Source organism: Topomyia yanbarensis, chromosome 3, assembly GCF_030247195.1.
Source record: "Topomyia yanbarensis strain Yona2022 chromosome 3, ASM3024719v1, whole genome shotgun sequence".
In the NCBI taxonomy this organism is placed as follows: domain Eukaryota; kingdom Metazoa; phylum Arthropoda; class Insecta; order Diptera; family Culicidae; genus Topomyia; species Topomyia yanbarensis.
The window spans coordinates 329,928,304-329,941,742 of NC_080672.1; the positions used below are offsets into that span (position 1 = coordinate 329,928,304).

Genomic DNA, 13,439 nt, shown 5'->3' on the forward strand with positions numbered 1-13,439 from the left:
TATTAAATTCCTTGTTTTAAAATTTTTCATAAATTTTTTTTTTGCCCTCCCTCTTGTATATAGAATCTTATTTCTAGTCTTAAGATAGCTGTAAAATTTTTCTCTTTCATAAAAAAAAATATTTTAACATTGTAACCTCAGTTTTAAAATATCCAAAATGTAAAAACAAAAGAATTTGGCACCGCCAAGCTAACGCATTTGTGCCTATCAAATAAACAAAATGAATTAAAAAAAAAATAAAAGGTTCTAAAAAGAACCGACTTTCATATACTGATTTGTTCTGAAATTACATGATGTGGCTTATCGATATTAGGCATGCATATGGTAAATAATAAAAATATCATTACATTTTTTATAATTTTTGAATTGATTAAATCAATATTCCAGCACCTTTGAGGGACTTCAGACCCCCGTAGCCCACTCAACTTGTGCTCATCTGTGAGCACACAGCACTGAAATTCACTTCCATTTCAAAAAAGGCAAATTTTTCCCATTTCACTTTCAATTCGCTTCCCCTATAGGGCAGGCGCCTAGCGTATACCTACAACACATAACCACAACAATAAAACTGGAGCACACCAGGCTGCGCTATCAGTACAGCGATACTGATAAGCCGGCGATATTGTTTACAAGCCATGTAAACAATTCTTCGGCTAGTCTCGCTCACTCTCAATTAGATGGGGTATGATAAAATACTCTCATTTTCCGCTGTTGGACTTCTGCCCCGAGGAGAATCGTGTATATGTACCGACCAACGGAACTCATCTCCGTTCAATTTTGTTGTTCGCATTGGCGACTTTCCCGATCACCACTCAGTCTCGTGTGGATACTCGTCGCGATCGGAAGTTTAAACGGATTGTTCTGGGCCGGAAACCCTTGCCCGTTGGAATCAGGGTGTACATCACTTTGGAGTGTGAGTGAAAGTGAAAAAGTGAAAATCAAGGTTAAAACAGTGGTGTGAGACCGTGGATTCAAGTTTTGTTTTGCTTGCCACCCACGGTATCTATCGTTTTCCTCGAAGAAGGAAGCGGAAGTGTTGTCCAATTTGTCCCCAGTCAGTGGGGAGCACGGACAGCTGTCGGTGTTGAATCCGCTGCCTACACATCATGTAAGTGTGTTGATTTCGAAGGATAATATCGGAACAGTGGGGTGTTCGTCATCGGCCGTTGGAAGCCATCCGCTGAACTGAGGTTTTTTTTTCTCGCTCGGAACCACCCATTAGGGGTTGTCTGTCATTTGGCGAGGTTCAATTCGTTCGCCACGGTAAAGAAAGTTATGCTGTAGGGCGGATTGCGTCCAAGGGAACGCAATTGTGTCGTTTGTTTTGCCTTGTGAACATATTCTTGTGCGGAATGGAAATGGTGAAAATGCGAGAGATTGAAATGGTTGCGATAGCGTTGAGTCGAGTGGAAAAATTCGTTTGGAGCACCGTTAAACTCATCGACGTTTGATGTCAGAGCGGGGTGGGTCTGTCGGACGAGAAGGGCAACAGAAATTCATTAGTTTCACTGAAGAGAGCAGTGAAAAATGTGGATACATACATTTCGATCTTCAGACGTTGCTTTCGTTTGATGTTTGGTTTGCATTCTCGGTATTCCAGAGAACATATATCCGTAAGTTATGTTTTCGATTCAACTAGAGATCTTACGATTGGTTTTCCGTTTGCTCTAGAGGAATATGACATCTTTCGGTTCTGTTATTCGTTTTCACCACAATTTTCCTATCTGATAAAATGTGGGGAAAATTTGGGAAATTAGTCATTCAAAAGGGAAGGAAAAGGGTTGTTTAGACACGTCTGCAAGAATTTAGCTTTTAGGTATATTCGAGAATACAGGGTGTTTGGTTCATGGTTAGGAAACTCTCGAGGAGTAATAGAGGATCGTATCTGGAAAAATCGTTCTACACGTACCATTAAATCTCAACCGTTACTGAGTTATAGTACTTTTTCTGCCATTGACTTTGTGTGCTTAAACGCCTCTAACTCAGAAAGTAGACTTTGTATATTGTATCTTTTGATTCCGTTGGAAAGATTCTCCAAACTTTCCTATTGAATGATGTCCTCCTACCTTTCAGATAATGAGTTTTAGTATCCTCGTAGAAATTTACTATTGAAAAGTTGGCATTTTTATATTGATTATTCATTTCTTTTTTATATTGATTGTTCCTTTCTCGAAAACCAACATCGTCATAATTCAAATAGTTCGTCTGAGAAAGCTGCATAATCTGTTTTTTTTTTTTTTGGCGTTATATTATTATCTCTTCTAGTTTCCTTGTTATTAAACTTGGAAAGTTTTATCTTATTTTCTCCTATTTTCGCTCGAATTGAAAAAGTATGTCACTCAATTTTTTTGGTTTCCATTGAAAAGCTAAGAAAATTTTGCAGGAAAAAAGGTACTAATCCCCTCAGTTAAGTGAATTTAGTGTACTTTTAGAAGCAAAATGGTTTAAAGTTATTGTAGATATTGGGGTTTTTGTTAAATTTCTTTTAAAACTAATTAACAAACTTCACCACTATTTTGTGCGTTTCTCTTAAAAAAAACCTACAGAAACCCTTAAACTTTGAGGATTTTTGCGAGGTGTTCAGGGCCGAGTCTTGCGTACCAATCGACTCAGCTCATCAAATTGGGTCAATGTCTGTTATCGAGAAGGATTCTTCAATACACACCACTGTTTGCTGACTTGTAGGAGTATCGGATTCCTACTTCCTACCCAAGCCTCTTGTTACTCCCAATTCTCATCCTTCTAGGGCCACCGTTAGGTATTTCTTCAAGAGGGATTGTGCTTCTGCTCTTTTCATTTTGTGTTATTTGTTCATGTTTTCCCATTGCTACTTTTTCTAATCCTTCTTGGTGCTACTCGTTTTTTTTTTATCTGCTTGCTAGTGCTGAGAGTTTCTTGGCGGAGATATTTCTCCCGACATCGATCCCCGTTTCCGTGAGCCATTTAGTTGTCAGCCACTCCGACAGAAAGATTATCGGCAGTGAAATTATTCCTTAATCATCCTCGCAAGGTTTATTCCTCGATTTCTAACATGGTTTGTTTCTAGAGTGATTGAATTCCAATAACTTTTTATGATTCAAACGGCCCGCAAATTTTTTTTCGTGAGGTTAAGAAAATTTTAATGTGGAACGGAAGGGGTTTGAACCCCCACAATCCTCCCCCTGCGCACGGACCTGATTTCCATTAACTGAACGATAGGATGATTTGGTTTAGTGGAAAATTTTTTCAGCTTTTAAATCGAAAGAACACCAATTGAAAGTAGACAAATTTCGCGCCAACTCGAACAAATGTTGGTAGCACCCTCTCAGATTTTAATGAAACTTTCTGTACATGAGAACTTTGTCACAAAAAGCAACTTTGCATACTTTGTTTTTCCAAAAATGATCTAGACTGTCTTTCGAATCAGGTCAATTGTTTTACCATTTTTTTTTAAATGGCTATAGTCTAAAAATGACAAATCATACAAAAAATGTTGTAGGAGTGATTTTCTCAAAATTAGTCAAATTTTTGAATAAATATATTGAAAAAATTCTTCATCGACTTCTACACTGAAATATGTCAGTTTTAAAAATTTAAAATTGATTTTGAAAAAAAAAAAACATCTTTGATTTGGATGAAATTTTGTTCCAAGATAGGTAATTATGTTCCCTACCTACCGTCAAAAATTCAAGTTGGGCACATTCAAGGAAAAAAAAGCTATTTGAAAAAAACTTTTCCTTGTCTAAACTTTTTTTTTCAGTGTATTTTTATCGGAAACGAAACCAATAAATAATTTCCCAACTGCTAGTTGCCTGATGCATGCAAAAATATCAGTAACGAATCTGGGGTAGTATCTCGGACTGGACTAGAACTAGGCCGAAGGAATTCGTTAAACGGAGATCTGGTACTAGAACACTTAGTGCACGACCAGACAACATGTTTAATATCGCGATAACCGCCACCACAAGCGCAGGACCGCTCTCCACGACCGGAGATGGGCATTCTACGTATAATGATTGTACATGACACGAGATATCACCCGAATGAGGTCACGACCCTCTTCAACACTCTTGGACCAAGGTTTGTTGATACCTTTTGGATTCCTGAGGTTCCATCGTTCCACGAAATTTGCCAATTTTCGAGCGTCCTCTGAGAAGACATAATTAAAAACTCATTGATGCTACGCGACCTATCATAAATATCACCTTCTAATTCTTAAATGTCCACCATCTCACTATCATTCTAATCCAAGTGTCCGCCTTCTCAATGGTCGTTGATAGGTAAATATGAAATCATCAGTTTTGTGGGGAGAATGTTGGCAGCAGAGCCTCTTTTATGATTGCAATCAATATACTGTCATAATAATTAGCATAAAAGCGATGCATACAGTGAGAAAGTAGTAAGAAAATTTTTCGGGGGGGGATATGAAATTTTTTTCTGTATATATGAAAAAATGTTCAAAAACATTCTGAGCAGGAAAAAAATGTTCAAAACCAACAACTTAATGCTCTTCCCCTACGAGGACAATCTGGGCGGCAAACTTCAGACTGTCTAATATACTGAGCCCTTCAGTTCCCTTGTGCAATTCAGTACCACTTCCTCGTTGAGCTTCCGACTGGTTCGCGAACTACTCGGTCTAGTCCCCGACGATAGATCTAGCCTACTCCGACGAAAAGTTCCCCGGCGAGAGAAGTTCGAAAGCGAGCCAACCAGCCAAGTGCTGCGGCCAGTTCGTTGATTCCGGCAGAGTAGGGCATCCGGTTTGCTGGAGCCCCGGCTCGACTGGTGATGTCTTGTCGCGATCTCCGCGGTCTCGTTCCCGGCGGTGAATCTGACTGTATGCTGACGGAGAGGTCCCAGACGAAAGAAGTTCTCCCGATACAGATTCTTATTTGGTTTCAGTACTACAACTTCTTGAGCCCTTTGGCTCCGTGACCGGTGCCATTTAGCACCGCAACTCCTTTAAGCCCTTTAGTTCTCTTCTTGGGCCATTTAGCACTACTTCCTTGATGATCCATTCAGCTCCTCGACTTGTTCGCGAACAACTCGGTCTATTCCCCGACGATGGAGCTGACCTACTTCGACAGAGAATTCCCCGGCGAGAGAAGTTCTCCCGAGGTCGAGCTAATCAGCTAGGTTCAGTTCGGTGATTCTGGTGAATCAGGGTGTCCGGTGCACTGGTGCGCCGATGATCCGCGACTAGTGGTGTCTCGTCGCTGTCTACTCAGTCTAGTCCCCAGCGGTGAATCTAGCTTACGCTAACGGAGAGTTCCCTGGCGAAAAAAGTTCTCCCAATATCGATTCTTCTTTGGTTTTCGCTATGTTTCTATTGGAACAACCGGTGGGGTACCGTGGTCGGTCTGACGAATCCGCATGGAGCGTGACGTCCGGTTCGCTGGCGTTTCGACGACTACTCGCTGCTCTGTTGCAGTCTACTCGACTAGTCCTCGGTGGTGAATCTAGCTTATTCCTGCGGAGAGTTCCCTGGCAGTGATTGCTCTCCCGAAACCGTTGTTCGATGTCCATTCCGTTGTAAGACGGTCATGATCTACATCAGCGGTTCACAACCTTTTTCGTACCACGGACTCCTTAGATATCACACTGAGTTGCTGCGGACCCCCTTGATTAGCATCAATTTTGTATGCTATCAATATGTTATTTTCAATTTGTTAGGAAACATGACTTGAAATTTCAATATGCACTCGGAAAATATACGTCGCTTGTCATTCTGTAGGCTACATTATCTGGGTTGATGTCCGGTCCTCCCGTTTTAAGTAGCTCCCTGCACGTCACTTCAAATCTCGGACATTCAAAGACTCTTCTCGGATATTCAAAGACTTCAAACCTCGGATATTCAAAGACGCTCCGGTGTCTCCTCGACGATCTCACACTCCAAGCACAGTGTTGACGTTGCGTACCCACACAACGTGGCTCGGTAGGAGCTGTTTCAGGTGGAAAGTCATCTCTTCGTGCTTTCTATTGACCCACGCCGACAGGTTTGGATGAGCCGGCAGGTCCACTTTCCTTTCTCCGTATTGTCCCATTCCTGCTGCCACGTCACCATCGAATCGATTCTCATCATCTTCCTCACGTTTCTGGCGTTTCATTGTTTGTAGCACTTGATATCCTCCGTCAGGGTAATGCAGATGGGGATCATCTCGGCGACAAGGCATACTGCCTCCGGTACGCAATCGCATCTCGTACGACCAGCAGTCGAAGCGTCCTGTTCAGTTTTTCGCGGTTTCATTGTCTCCGTCACCGACACCTCCATTTCTTCAAGTGTCTCACCGTTAGTGACACATCGTCCACGAAACCAACGATTTTTTCTTTCCTGGGAAGCCGCAGTGTTAAGACCCCATTGTACATCCCATTCCAAAGTGTTGGACAGAGAATGGAGCCCTGAGGAACGTCCGCTGTGACTCGCATTGCCTATTGCCCGTTTGTTCGTCTGGTACAGCAGTGCTCTACTCTGGAAGTAGCTCTTCAGGATCTGGCTCATTCTTTTATGCCACGCTGGATGGCTCGGTGACTTCCTACACTTTGGAAACTTCAGTTTTTGCACCTTCCTCATTTCGGGGATTACCATCATCTAAAGACTTCAGCAGTAGCATCCTGAACATGTCCGGATATGCCAGGATCGCAGCTTTCAGCGCCACGGTTGGTATTCCATCCGGACCGGGGGTTTTCTTTAATTTTAGTCACATCGACGCTTCTTTGAGCACGTCGTTAGTCACTTACAACTCGGCTGTGTTACCTCCTTCTTCTTCGCCGTACGGTGTCGGTGACCAGGTAGTTCAATCGTGATTCGGGAAGAGACCCTCAACTTTTATCCTTAGCTTACTCGGGTATATTTCAGCTGGTGTCGACAGACCCTCGTCTTCGTCATGAAGACTCAGTACGCGTCCCCCAGGGATTGGTGTTTATTTCTCAGCACAGCTACTTATGGCAATTGGCTTGCTAAGCTTGATCTCCCGTTTTAAAGAGTCCCTACCTTCTCGAAACGTCGCTTGCGCTCCTCTCTCACTCACCGATCTTACGCTCTGAGCCCGCCTTCTGGATCTAAGACAAGCAGCGTGTAGCGTACTGAGCTACTCATTTAACCCGTAAGCTGCACGCCGTCTACTGCATGGCCATAGTTTTCGTGACATTGTAACGTCACAAGCCGTCACAATCCTTCTTGTTAGATCAGCCGCATCAACGTACTTGATTCTGTTGTTCGTCGAAGTAACTCAACAAAGAGGTTTTTGTTAAAGGCTTTCGTCTTCCACTTTAGCTTGCGGCCCGTCCTTCTTCGTGCTGCAGCAGGGTTCCATTGGTCGAAGCGGTAGCGAATCGCCTGGTGGTCTCTATGGGGATACTTCTCTCACACTCTCCAGTCCATGTTCGCCGTCAGTCAAGGACTACAGAATGTGGCGAAATTTCTCTCGGTACCGATATCCGTTTCGTGAACCAAAAAGCTCCTAGCTCCTCGCTTCGCCGCGATCTACTTGTTATAGTCCTCGGCGGTCACAACGTGCCGTCGGGTAGGTGTCGAGTCTGCAGCCAATTTTCACTAGAAGGAAATATTTTGACAAGATAACTTTTGCAAATGAAACTTTGAGAATTTTATTTTTGTTTAACATATGATTTTTTTTTTCAAAATTCTCCAAAATATTCCCGGGGGGGGGGGGGGGTTTGTCCCCAAACCCCCTCCCCCGCTACAGAGTTCTACAAGATGACGACACGAATGAACTCAAGATGAATACAGTTCATGTTTGACAATTCTCGGTGGTTTGTTTACTTTGTCAGTTGCATGAGAGTGAGTGCAACGGGTGCTCATCTGTTACATTCGAACTCACGTAATCCACATGTAAACAAACCACTGAGAATTGTCAAACGGAGTTCATCCGGCTCAATTTGTGAGGTTATGTCGGTTGGTGTAAAACCTAACTACGCCACTGGATGCATAACTGTCATCATATGACGAACGTTCCGTGTATTCCAATCACAGGATGAATCGAATACACAACGTAGGCCCTAGCAACGACACGAAACATTGTTTCTCTGATAATCCGTCCGTTAATTCGTCGACGGACTGGTGCCAATAATCGCGTTCTTCAGCTTTCATCAAGTTTTTCATTTGCATTTGTAGCGATCCGACGTTCAAAAGTCCCTTTCGCGTACAATTCTAAGCAATCTCTGCCCCACCACGAATAGGAGACTGTACACTGTTGTTCGCGTCGGGTACTCGTTTTCGTCTGACCTTTAAATTTCAGTGCAAATGCATTGTGTAAAACTTGGGGGTTTTGATGTCCCATGTGGAAATTCCTGTTAGTTTCTAAGATTACCGAGACCAGGAACCATTTACTTCGGTTTTGTAACAGCACCCTTCAAGAGACACTCTCGAGCCTTTACGAGGAAGCTTAGGAGAAAACTGATTTTCCTCTTTCGCAAATTTATAGGCACATTAGAATATTAATCCACCTAGCGGTGCAATTGTGCCTTTCTCAAACATGAACACGAGAATTTTTGCGTTGTGTATATTCATTATAAGCTTCCAATTGTATATATTACATTTTTATAATACACGACATGACAACTATATACAAGAATAGAAATCATTATTCGAGTTCAAAAACTTTGTAAAAGAAAAAACAGCCACATTAATATTAAATTGAAAGAACCTGTTTTAATCCACCTAGAGGTGCAATTGTGCCTTTCTCATTTCTCCAAACTATGATTCAATACCTGGTTCGTACAATATAACATTATGGAAATGTCTTTCATTCTTATTACACTTGGTAAGTATATATAAGAGCACCTTTTTGCATTCATCGCGGTATCGGTTTGAATCGGAGTTTTCTATGTGATAGCACTCCACAACCCGTAACTCCGGAGCCGGAAGTCGGATGGAGATGGAATTTAATATCGGTTTCCGGGGACGCAACACCTTTCATTTGAGACCAAGTTGATCAAATCTGTCTAGCCATTTTCGAGAAACCAATATAACCGTTATTCTGAATTTGGATGCTTCCGGATCCGTCGATGGTGACCAGTGTGGTCAAAGAGACTTTGAATGAATGTTGGTGACCTAGGTCTACAAATTCAACGGTTTTGTTTACATTTTGAAAAAAAATTCACCTTTTTACATTCATCGCAGAATTCGTTAGAATCGGGATTTGCTGCATGATCGTACGTATCACCCTGTAATTCAGGAACCAGAACTCGGATCCACACAAAATTCAACAGCAGCTGATGGACCTTTCATTTAAAATCAAGTTTGTCAAAATCAGTTCAGAAAATTCCGAGAAACCGATGTGGACAAATCAACAAATTTTGTTTTGTAACCATACTCTTTAACTCGTAATCCGGAACAAGATGTCGATTGAAAATGAAATTCAATTGCAACCCATGGGAATATTATACCTTTCATTTGAATCTTAGCTTGTAAAAATCGGTTCAGCCATTTCCGAGAAACCGATGTGGACATTTTGTTAACAAATCCGCACATACACATACATACATACACACATACAAACACACATACATACATATATACACACAGATATTTTGCGATCTCGGCGAACTGAGTCGAATGTTATATGGGACTCGGCCCTCCGGGCCTCGGTTAGAAAGTCGGTTTTTGGAGCAATTGCATAACCTTTCTATATGAGAAAGGCAAAAGAATAATATTTAATTAGCTTAATCAGCATGAGTTCAATGTTATCTTCATGTGATTATATTTTGAAATGTTGGTGGAATGGGTTTGAAAGTGGAGGGAATAGGGGGTTAGTAGAGTGGGAGTGGAGGATGCGTCAGAAATCCTTCATCTTATTTCGGTATACGGGGTGGATGAAGGAAATGCGGGCGTGAGGGTGGTCCAAGGGGAGGGGAGTGATGCATGAGGGAGGTGCAAGGGCAAGGCGGGGGGAGGGGCGACGCAATACTCAACTGCATATTTTGCCTTCCATTTAAGACTTGGTTTGAGAAAATCGGTTCAGTCATCACCGAAGAACCAATACTTTAATTGTGGAATATGCCCGGAATTCCGGACTTCCGGAATCGTCGATAGTGGACAATATATTCAAAGAATGTTTGATTGGCAATCAGTTATCTAGATCTGCGATTAGAAGTAATTTGGTGACCATTTCAATAGTTTTTAGCCTCTGAGGTATTACGATTGTACCGATTTATATGGGAAATTCCAATGTATCCTTACTAACACCCCTGTAACTCCGGAAGCAAGAGTTAGAACCGAATGAAATTCAGCAGGAGTTAATGGTATTACTGTGTCTTTCATTTGAAACCAAGTTTGTGAAAATCGGTAGAGAATTCGTTGGGGAATGGGTGTGATATTAGCTTAGGAACTTGGCGGGTTCCCCGGGGACGTCATGAACTGTCATAGGTGGCCAATGTGGTCAAAGCTGCTTAGATTGATCATTAGTGATCCAGACCCACAAACTAGAGTAATGTTACATCAATTTTGATATGTTTTACATCATTTGAACATCATGGTGGTACCAGTTTATATGGGAATTTGCTGTGTGACCGCACTCCTCAACCCGTAACTCCGGAACCAGAGGTCGGATCAACTAAAAATTCAATAGCAGCTTATGGGAGCGTTATACCTTTCAGATGAAACTAAGTTTGCGAAAATCGGTTCAGCCATCTCTGAGAAAATTGTGTGAGTTTAAATGACACACATACACACACACACATACATACACACACAGACATTTGCCGATCTCGACGAACTGAATCGAGTGGTGTATGACACTCGGCCCTCCGGGCCTCGGTTAAAAAGTCGATTTTCACAGTGATTGCATAGCCTTTCTTTATATGAGAAAGGCAAAACCATTCCTGCAATAGCGATTTTGTATAATTTATTACATGTATTGAATTAAGCTATATAAATTTGCAGTTCGTATTCGACAGCTCACACGACGTCACCCGCGTTACGTTTCAAACGCTTGCGACTGTCAAAATGACCAATTAATAGTTTTGTAATGTCTCTACTTCCCATATATTTCTACTCGCTTTGATTTGCTGTACGCTTTAACTGTTATGTTGCCAACAAAAAACACCTTTTTACAGACCAACGTGGGTACCCGGGTACCCACAAATTGAAATGGAACTCATCCACTTTTTGATTTGTAAAATTGAACCGGATAAATGGATCTGGTGCTTGGTAATCCGGATTTTCCGGGGTAATGTTCCAGTACTAGGGCACGATTTAAAAATTTTAATAATGATCTAATAATATGAGTATCAAAACTCTTCAAATTGCCTCGGAAGTCTGTTATTTATTATTACGGGACCCTATGGTAATTTAAAAAAAAATTGAAAATTGACCTGATCCGGAATGTCCGTTCCGGGGTCAAATCACCAAATTATTCCAAAACCACGAGATACAGCCTACTGATGCAATTCCAAGAATTTTGATACCCCCCAGCCAGCCTTTTTGATGGTATATCCAAGTTGCAACTGAATAATACGTATTTATATCCCACTAAAAAAATCGCACAAAATGCACAAAATCGGCATATGCGTACCAAACTGGAGGCGATATACGTACATAGCTATTGAAATTGACGACTTATGACAATAATATACACGTTAGGCGCGATAATTTCTAGTATGAAAGCGATTCTAGAGAATGTATTTACGATTGGATATGCGAAACAAAATCGCATTATATGCGATATCCATAACTAGTATACGATTCCGGAACACGACATACGATTAACTCTCATTCGTCGGTGGTAAAGAAGATCAAAAACTGGGAACAGTTAACAGGAACATAAATCATCTCTAAAAAAAACAAATGTTGTTTGTGAACCGGAGCCAAAGCCCAACACATAGAGGTCTCCCCCTCTCATGTTAAGGTGGGATTCGAATTTACGACATTTGAATTGTAGGATAGGACTTACTACACAGAACTATTTTAATTGTTGTAAGCGTGACAATATTTCGTAATCATATCTTATCTTCAAGTAGAGAAACCCTATTCCAATAAACAGTCGCCATATATACAGCAATCTCATTTTAAAGATATGAAAAAAGTTGTAAGCAATTTCGCGAAATCGGGTTTCTTATATGTTGGGATATATTAAGTCGTATTTAACTTTTGGAAGTCATTTTGATGTATATCGAAGTCGTAGATATGTTTATGTTGCTTACTGACTGTTCCCACACATAGGAACGACCACAATGACTTTATTAAGTTTTTAATCCGACATTGATCGAAGTAAAATACAATCAAATGTGAGCAAAAATACGATTTTTTATGCTTTAAATATTTGTAGCTATATGAATATAAGTTTGCCAGTGCCCTACGACCAACGCCGATCGAACACGATTTAACTAGAACATCAATGCGATTTTGAATGAAAGGTCGTATTCAAATCATGTTTTGCCTTTCTCAATAGAAAGGTATTGCAATTGCTCTGAAAACCGACTTTTTAACGGAGGCCCGGAGGGCCGAGTGACATATACCATTCGATTCAGTTCGTCGAGTTCGGCAAATGTCTGTGCGTGTATGTATGTGTGTATGTATGTATGTGTGTGTGTATGTGTGTATGTGTGTGTGTATGTGACCAAAAATGTCACTCATTTTTCTCAGAGATGGCTGGACCGATTTTGACAAACTTAGTCTCAAATGAAAGGTGCAACGTTCCCATAGGCTGCTATTGAATTTCTAATGGATCCGACTTCCGGTTCCGGAATTACAGGGTCATGAGTACGAACACGCAGAAAATGTCGATTTTAATAAATTCTGCAATGAATGTATAAAGGTGAAAATTTTTCCAAAATATGACCACAACTGCTTCGATTTGTAGTATTAGGTCACTAACATCCATTCAAAGTCTATTTGGCCACATTGGCCACCATCATCGGTTCCGGAAGCCCCGGCGGAAGTATCTAAATTCAGAATAACAGTCACATCGGTTTCTCGGAGATGGCTAGACCGATTCGACTAAACTTAGCCTCAAATGAAAGGTATTGCGTCCCCGTAAATGGCTATTTAATTTCATCCCGATCCGACTTCCGGTTCCGGAGTTACAGGTTGTGGCGTGCGATCACATTGCAAATTGTGATTCAAACCGATACTCCGATGAAAGCAAAAAAGGTAAAAATTTCGCTAAAATGTCTCTCAAACAACTTAAATTTGCTGTTCTATGTCACCGACGGCCAACCAAACTTTCGTTGACTTCATTGACCACCATAGACGGTTCCGGAAGTGCCCGGGAAAAGCGGCCAACTTTCAAAATTTACGAACTCACATCAGTTTCCCGAAAATGGTTGGGCCGATTTTCACAAACTTAGTCCCAAATGATAGCTATAATATCCCCACAGATGTCTATAAAATTTCGTACGGATCGCTTATATGGGTCCGGAAATATAGACTAAATCGTCCGGTCACATATGAAATTCCCATATAAGTCGGAACTCTAATTTTTTTTTCAAAGGGGGGACCCCAT

The 13,439-nt window shown here is 41.3% G+C and overlaps 1 protein-coding gene across 1 annotated transcript in view; it reads left to right on the plus strand.

The window, feature by feature from the left end:
- The first annotated feature begins 831 nt into the window (after positions 1 to 831).
- LOC131692384 (diacylglycerol kinase 1) overlaps positions 832 to 13,439 on the plus strand; it is a 420,215-nt gene continuing 407,607 nt past the window's right edge. The window contains exon 1 of the mRNA XM_058979392.1: positions 832 to 1,108. The gene's annotated coding sequence lies outside the window, so the exon portion shown is untranslated. The remainder of the gene's footprint in view (positions 1,109 to 13,439) is intronic.